This window comes from Ipomoea nil, unplaced genomic scaffold, assembly GCF_001879475.1.
Source record: "Ipomoea nil cultivar Tokyo-kokei standard unplaced genomic scaffold, Asagao_1.1 scaffold2826, whole genome shotgun sequence".
NCBI classification, from domain to species: Eukaryota; Viridiplantae; Streptophyta; class Magnoliopsida; order Solanales; family Convolvulaceae; genus Ipomoea; species Ipomoea nil.
The window spans coordinates 819,956-829,349 of record NW_017619254.1 but is presented as its reverse complement, the minus strand read 5'-3'; positions in this window follow the sequence as shown (position 1 = coordinate 829,349).

The following is a 9,394-nucleotide window of genomic DNA, read 5'->3' as shown; positions in this document are numbered from 1 at the left end:
CCTCCATATGCACATCGTATATAATTTTCATTAATTTGTGACAATTATTATTTTTTAAAATGATTGGGATACATACTCTGCTTTCTGAGTCAGAAAATCGTGTTACTGTGTTTTATTTGTGAAACTAATTATTTTTTCTCATCATGCATGCTGATTAACTCCATTCCTTTTTCTTCTTTCTTTTTTAAATTCAGATTATATCCTAGACCCTCTAAATCTCGCCCCTAAAGCGGTTGGAAGAAGTAAATCGATCTACTACTGCGCATAAAGAACCCTTCGCTTACTATTCCTCCAACAGGATTCGAATTGTCACCCTATTGCTATTACTGGAAGCCAGACCGCTAACCAGGCCAACTGAGCTAGCCCTTATCAAATTAGTGTGGTAATCTCTACAATTGGAAACATGAGATTGGATGGATAACACAATTATTGAAATTGGGTTTCTTTCTTGCTCAGACAGCCAATATTATACTTGTACATATATTGTATATTAAACAAATATTCAAAAAAAAAAAAAGACCAAACAGGTGAAGCGTATATAATTCGATCTCTTATTAGCATAATGTTAGGAGTTGAATTCTTTAATAACATGTTGGGTTAACCCCCATTGTTAGGCCATGTTTGTCATACTGATGATAAATTATTCAATCATTCATTCAAAGTGATTAGTAAATTTAATTAACCAGGATGTATATAATACTCTGTCTTGGTTAGGGCAGTTCACCATACATATACCATTAATTATTCTTCTCAATATCAATGGTTTAGACTTAGAAATATCAATTCTCAAACTAACTCACGTCATATCAAACAGTTTAATTAAGTGATGATTATCACATGGGAACAGGGGAGAGATGACTGAACCGAAGCCATATGCATCATGCATAATGGACCCCCATCCATTCTCACCTAATATATCTCTCTTCTTCTGATCTATCACCGTGGAAACTTTAATTTTCATGTGGGCTTAGGCCGCAATCAATTCAAATCAATCAACCTCGGCAGCCATCACTACAACGTTAATGGCCAGCTACCTCCTTTTTCTATATTATCATGGTTGTACTTGACAGGATAATAGGGCTGGCACCCGACCCGGATCACAAATGGGCATTGACTCAGCATCACATGGGAACCCAACGGGCAGAACTCCAACGGTTAGGAATTCCAACAGGTGTCACCTTTATTGTCTTTGAAGCCACCATTGATGCCACCTTTGATGAGAGAGAGTTAAAGCCTCAACGCCTCATTCATGACTCTTCATATTCTTGCCGTTAGCTCAGCTCCCCAATGATGACTCTTCATGTTGTTAGCGTTAGGACCTAGCATAAATAGAACTTCCCTCAACTGAGCAGGGGACACACTGTACTTTCTATACTGAGACAACATCAATACAACTATTGTTACTCTCTCATAGCGTTATTATAATATTATTATTACCGGTAACATTATTACCGTCATTGGTGCTTTCATTGAGAGCCGAACTCAAGCAGGCTACAACACTACTCTTTTTCTCTTTCAACAGCAAGCCTGAAAGAATGGCGTCCCGCAGCTCCCACGGTTCTCGCAACGTGAACAATGGCAATGCCTCAGGTGACCTCCGGGACCAACTCACCAACAATCGCGGAGGGGACCTCCGAGAACAGCTCAACAACGGGAGGCCCGGGGACCTTCGAGACCAACTCAACAATGGAGGGGTAAACCAAGCCGTGAACGGGAGGCCCGGGGACCTTCGAGACCAACTCAACAATGGGGGGTGAACCAAGCCGTGAACCTCCGGGCGACCGCCGATATCATTCAGCAAGAAGTGACGGTGGCGGTGGGATTGCAAGGCCAAGTGCCCACGCCGCGGCCCCAGCAAATAGGGGTAGAGGCCCAAAGAAGTGGACCGGCCAGACGACAACCAGGCCCTTCCCAATCTGCGCCAGAACGATTGGGACAGAGGGCGCCCGTGCGGCAAAGATTAGGATCACGGGCCGAAGGGTCCTCTACCAGAGGCCCTCGCCAACACGAGAACAGACAAGCCGAGAGATCACCCACAGAGGAGGTGGGCGAGTCTCGGGAGCCGACCCCACGCCGACACGTTGATGAGTCGGCCCTACGTCGACACTTGGAGGAGCGACGCGTCGATGAGCCGGCTCTGCGTCGGCACTCGGCGGAGAAGCGACGCGCTGATGAGCGAGTCCCACACCGACACTTGGATGGACGGAACGTCGAGGAACCCGCTCCGCGTCGACACTCAGATAGACAACACGTCGATGAACTAGCTCCACGCCGACACATGGAGGAGCGGCAGCCGGCCCCGCGTCGGCACCCTGACGAGTCGGCCCTGGTCGAGAGGCTGCAGAGAAGAATCGAGGAGTTAGCAAGAAGGGTGGAAGCACGGGAGCAGTCGCCGGAACCTGAGGTACGGATGGCAGCACCATTCTCCCCGAGCATCATGGACGTACCTTTGCCGAGGGACTTTAGGTTGCCCGCCATCAAGGAGTACACGGGGGCCACTGACCCACGTGTCCACATGACGAGGTACAAGGCTGCTATGGTAATGATCGGGGCAGGGGACGCCATCATGTGCCGAGCGTTATTGTCCACACTGGATGGAGCGGCCCAAGACTGGTTCAACACCATCCCAGATGGGTCGATCCAAAACTTTGGGGAGTTATCCAAGAGCTTCCTAACATACTTCTCCGGTAGCATACATCGCAAGAAACCCTTCTCTCACCTCTGTGTAGTGAAGCAAGATAGAGGCGAGAGCCTCAAAGACTTCCTGATCAAATGGAAAAAGGAAGTCAATAATGTCTACGACTTCGACTCCAAGGCGGCGATCCCGATATTTATCCATGCCTTAAGATCAGGGTATTTCCACAAGCAGTTGAACGCTCACCACCCCCGCTCTTACGAAGATCTGATGAGGACGGCTAGCCGCTATGCCGAAGCAGAGGACGTCGACAGGAAGAAGAAGGACGAAGAGGATGGTAGGAAAGATGGGAAGCCTGGGAAAGCTGGTCCGCCCAGCCAGGCACCACTCTCGAACCACCCGACCGCAGGGAAAGGCCGAGACCACGAATGGCCTCGCCTGGTCCCCTTGCGTAATTTGACTCCTCTTACCCATCCCGTCAGTGTCATTCTAAAGCAAGCTGAGGAGATGGAAATAGTAGAATTCCCCGAGGAGTGCATGAAGGTCTCCCCAAAGGCAGACCAAACAAAGTACTGCAGATTTCATAGGCATGTCGGACACGATACGGATGAGTGTCACGTTTTGAAGAGACAAATAGAAAACCTCATCCAGCAGGGCTACTTCCGACATTTCGTCAAGCGATCCAAGCAGCAGCAACAGCCGCAACACAATCCACCAAAAAATGTCTGGAGGAATGAGGATGGCACCGAGCCGTCCACCTCAAACGCCAAAAAAAGAGACCACGACCAAATATCTGAGCAGAGTGATAGCGAGAAAGAAACCGAGGTGGCGCCCAGACGACAAAAGAAGCACACCATACACTTTATCTATGGTGGACCTGCAGGGGGCGACACGCCCGCGGAAAGAAAGAAGTGGAGCCGGCAACTATACGTGGGAGAAGTGGCGAGTCTTCCCAGAGAAAAGAAACAGAGATAGGAGGCCATCACCTTCTCTGATGATGACCTCCCAGAGGGCCCGTTACCCCATCGTGACGCCCTGGTAATTGAGATGGACGTCAATGATGTCATTATCCGCCGCATCTTAGTCGACACGGGAAGCTCAGTCAATGTGATGTATTACGATGCCTTCACCAAGTTAGGGATACTTAGGAACCAGCTCAAAGAAGTACGTACCCCACTCTCTGGATTTACGGGTGATTCAGTGGAGACGGAGGGGTCAGTGGTCTTACCAGTGGAGATAGGCACGAGCCCTAACATTCGCAAACTTAACTTGGAATTCATCGTGGTAAAACTCACATGCGCGCACAACATCATATTGGGGAGACCGGCACTGGAGAACCTCAAGGCCATAGTGTCGGTGGAACACTTGTGTATGAAGTTCCCCACTCCGAGCGGGATAGGGGTCGTCAGAGGAGACCAGCGAGCGGCCCGCAGTTGTTACATTAAAGCATGCAAAAAGATTGGCAGAAATGATCTATAAGTCCACACCATCTGTAAGGATGATCGATCGGGTATGGAGCTAGGAACATTTGATTAAGTATTTTCCATAATATTCTAGTAGTCGTTTGGAACTGGTGTTTGGAAATCGCGGTCCGCCCGCTTTGCATTCTGAAATCTTTTGGAATAATATCTCGTGCTTGTGGTCCGCCCATGTTGTTTCAAAAAAAAAAAAAAAAAATGGCTGAGGGCGCGCCTCAGCCAAGGCCGAGGCACAAGCCTCGGCCTCCTGGTCGAGGCGGCGCCTCGGCCAAGTGGACGAGGTCGCGCCTCGGCCACATGGCTGAGGCGCACGCCACGGCCCCGAAAAAAAAAAAAAAAAAACGATCGGACGAGGCTACGCCTAGGCCGCGATCAGCCGAAGCGCACGCCTTGGCCACGATCAGTCGAGGCGACGCCTATCAGCCGAAGCGCACGCCTTGGCCACGATCGGTCGAGGCGACGCCTCGGCCGCGATCAGCCGAAGCGCACGCCTTGGCCACGATCGGTCGAGGCGACGCCTTGGCCACGATCGGTCGAGGCGACGCCTCGGCCGCGATCAGCCGAAGCGCACGCCTTGGCCACGGTCGGTCGAGGCGACGCCTCGGCCACGGTCGGTCGAGGCGACGCCTCGGCCACGGTCGGTCGAGGCGACGCCTCGGCCACGGTCAGCCGAGGCGCACGCCTCGACCACGATTGGTCGAGGCGACGCCTCGGCCACGATCAGTCGAGGGGTTGGCCGAGGCGCTCGCCTCGGCCAACGCCGAAGTCCGTCTCAGCAAAAAAAAAAAAAAAAAAAAAAACGATCGGTCGAGGCTACGCCTCGCCGCGATCAGCCGAAGCGCACGCCTCGGCCACGGTCGGTCGAGGCGACGCTTCGGCCACGATCGGTCGAGGCGACGCCTCGGCCACGACCAGTCGAGGCGACGCCTCGGCCACGCTCGGTTGAGGCGACGCCTCAGCCGGAGGCACGCACCTCGGCCAGCCTAAGTCGCGGCCCGTCTCGGCCAGCATAAAAAAAAAATTCATGTGTGATTTGGAAAATAAAATCACATACTCGGGATCAATCGGGATTCTCCACGATATCAAGCAAATTCAGCTTTATTCCCAAGTCAACTCAAACACATCCGTTGCCTCAGGAGTAGGGCGGACTGGTGACAGGATAATAGGGCTGGCACCCGACCCGGATCACAAATGGGCATTGACTCAGCATCACATGGGAACCCAACGGGCAGAACTCCAACGGTTAGGAATTCCAACAGGTGTCACCTTTATTGTCTTTGAAGCCACCATTGATGCCACCTTTGATGAGAGAGAGTTAAAGCCTCAACGCCTCATTCATGACTCTTCATATTCTTGCCGTTAGCTCATCTCCCCAATGATGACTCTTCATGTTGTTAGCGTTAGGACCTAGCATAAATAGAACTTCCCTCAACTGAGCAGGGGACACACTGTACTTTCTATACTGAGACAACAGCAATACAACTATTGTTACTCTCTCATAGCGTTATTATAATATTATTATTACCGGTAACATTATTACCGTCAGTACTATTTTAATTTGTTGAGCTACTAAAATTCTTGAGCAACGACCTGAAAAATTCACAGTCATTACCTGAAAGTATGCATGGAGAAAGTCTCAGTCTTGTGACTCTAACTGACAAAAGATCACAAACAAGTAATTAAACCAGTAAAAAAAAAGTGTTTGAAAAATAAGTTCCAGAAACTAATTCAATTCACATGCATACAAACCACCCTAGCTAGCTAGCTTCAAGGGACAGGAACTCAATCACTTAATTAATTAATCATAATCTATGATTGTAGTAGGAAACAAGTCATTTTGAAGAGATTAAGGGACAACAACATATCACTTAAAACATTATAAAAACTTTTTCTTGATTTTCTTTGAAACTGGCCATGGATGGGAAGTGATTTGATGGGCATGGCCCTCATCTTGCTTCTATTTTGTTACTTGTGTTTGGTTTTTTATCTCTGGGAGAATCAAGAATAGGTGGAATTTTGAACAGTCTCTCAGTGTAAAAGGAATAAATTAAATTAATTTAAAAAAAACATGCAATTTGCTAAAAATAAGTGACATTAGCTAGGGTAGTGCATGTATCTCCAATTTTTGGCATTTACCTAATAAATCAATGAAAATGAGACAAATTGACATATTCGGAAATTCTTTGTTTGTGTTTGAAGTTTCCTACTACCACTTTACAGGCATGCATTGGCATGTTGAATTTGCTGGTAGATAGGAATGCACTTTAATTTAGACCCAAAAAAAAATAAAAATGAATATAATTGCATTACACAAATAGATCAGAGGCTAATATTTGGATGATAACAAAGAAAAGAAATTCCCTTAAAATCTTATCCAATAAACTCGATCACTTGCTTATTACATATATAATTACATAATTCCTGATTATTTTTTAGTTGGTTAATGATGGGTCAGAAATGAGATATCTCGGGATTTTTTTTAATTTTCAACTTGTCAAAAGCGTGTAATAGTGAATTGAGTTATTGAGAGGCTAGGTGAAAATAGTCCATGCATGGCTACTATAAACAGAACCAAGCAACTAATTTATTTTAACAAGCGTTTCTATTTAGCCTGACCAAACTAAGTCCTCTTCGTAGCATTCTCATGAAAGATAATTTTGATGTTGCTCTGCCTAGAATATTTCATTGTATATATTATATAATTTGCTCAATTTTGAAATTTTCCCTCAATTAAAAAGGAAAGACAAACAGCAGTAAGTACAAAAGTTGATCAGGCTTCCAATTATTATGTAGCCTGAAAATTACCATCATTTCACTGCCATGCTAATACTCATCACTGATCGATATGATCTTCTGGGTACATATTTGTTTGTGCAAATTGCTTTTTTGTCATCAACTCCTCTCTATATATGTATCATTCCAGGGGGCCAACCTGAGATGGACACTATTATGCACTGCCATTCATTCAAATGCCTTTTTATCATGATTTTGGATCCTTAAATCTAGGCCTATGCAAATCATTCCAGGTTGCAATTATCATGTCCTTCACCCCCAATTCAGTGCTCACCGCAAGTCAAATGCTAAAATAATAGTGTCCAGATCGCCAAATGGGTAAAACATGATTCTAATAATATCTTTGATTTAAGGAAAAGTTTTTACAGTGACCATACGAAAGTGCGAATGAAGCTCAATAATGTGGTAAATTTCACCGGGTATAGGTATTTGTATCTTCGTATCTTTTTGAGTAGTGGTAGTTGAGAATTGTGGCTCGGGTTACAAGGTCTGTAGGCCCGAGCTCCCAAAGGGCTCTAGAGGGAGAGAGCGAAAAGTCTCCTTTAACAAGCGTCTAGCGAGGTTATTTATAGACAAGCTAAGAGGAGGGGACACATGCACTCGGCGGCTAAGGATGAGCATGCACGTGTAAGAGTATATTTGACTAACCAACTGTTATTATCAGGCTCGGTTTGAGCGCTACAGTTGGGATCATATCCGAGTAATCAGGTAGGGACCGAGCATAGAAAGGCAAAGACAGAGGCTCGTTAAGCCACGGAGACGTTCGACCATCAGGTCGGTTATGCACGGTATTCAAGTCAGGTCCAACCGGGAAGTGATTCTCGTCTTGCAATGACTCGTATCCGACCAGGTCCTCCGTACGAAAAAAAGTATGTAGCCCGGATTATATTCCCTATCACCCGCCTTGTGACCCTAGCCGTTAAAGGACCACAATGAGTAAAACAACTTAGGTTGCCTATAACTGATCAACTCAAATCAAGAAGGCCATCTTTAATGGCCTAGAACTGGTCGATTCAAACCAAGAATGTTAATTAACTTAGATTGTCATAGATAATTGACTCAAACCAAAAAGGTCAATAGACACTTTTCATCAGAAGTAACATTAATTGTTCAACCAACTTAGTTAAGATTGTCCAATAATAATTCTAATATCTTTTAGGTCACAAGTTAAATTATTATAAACATTTTCTCATTTGAGCTCATAACTTAGCCAATGATGTTGTTGTAGGTCTTACTTTTTCATACTAGGTCATGTTTATTGCGAATTGAAAAATAGTTGATATATATGGTGTAGATTTAAATTTTCCCCACAAAGCTTGAAATTATAATCTAGTCTTGAACAGGTGAACAAATACCTAACCCATTGGACCTTCTTGGTTTCCAAAATGTATGATATTCCATAACAGATAATACATACGTAATACTATAGTTAATTACATGTGGGCCTTCTTGCTTATTGTAATCTTCGTTTTACATTTTTTAAAAATAATTTGTTAGGGTCATGTTTTAATTATTGTTTCTCCAAAACAATATCAAATTAATGTCAAAATAAATAATGGGCGTTCTGGTTAAAACTTGCATTCAAAATTTACAAAGATTGTTTATAGTTGACTAATTCAAAAAAAGAAAATTTAATAGTTAATTCTTACAAAAAATTAAATTTAAAACGTTGTGGTTACCAAATCAAGTATTTGACCAACTAGGTTTTTCTCACTGGCCATATACTTTGATGATTACCAATGGATTTGAATTGGCCACACGGAGACTGCCCCGCGCCCAACATTCTTGTACTTGTGAAGTTGAATGAATTTATTAATTTCTTTGAACTTTATTTTATTATTGTATAAAAAAAAGTGCATTTCATTATGAAATATGTCATTTATTATTTATAAATGTATGTACGTACATTAATTTTAATGACTGTTTTTTTTTAGAATTGCTGTTTGGACTTTGATGGTGACTATTACTCAGCGGTCTGCGATATAATAACTGTGAGGTCAACTGCCACATTTGACTGACAATGTTTAGATTTTAGGTATGTACTTAATTACAACATTAATTCAGTGATGACATCTTAGTTCTGGTAAGAACTAAGATTCTAAGAAGCATAGACCAACTTACATTTAGTAATACAGTAATAGAATATAATTGACAATTAGGCATTAGTTCAGCTAACTGCTTTGATTACACTTCTTATTTCCTGCCCAAGATTCCTTATTCGAAATCGGTTGGGCAATGTACATAGCAAATATACAATTGTGGACCAGACTCTCCATTGCATGGTAGACTTGTATATATTATGTAACTGCAGGTAATTTATTATATATTTTTCAGTTAACAAATTATATACATTTATATACATGTTACAGTTAACATATTATATTATATACTTTTAGGACAGAGATTCAGTTGGGGGATTGGCTTGGTGTTTCATCTATACATATGTGTGATGTGTTAGGCAAATCTCATATCTAACATATATTAATTG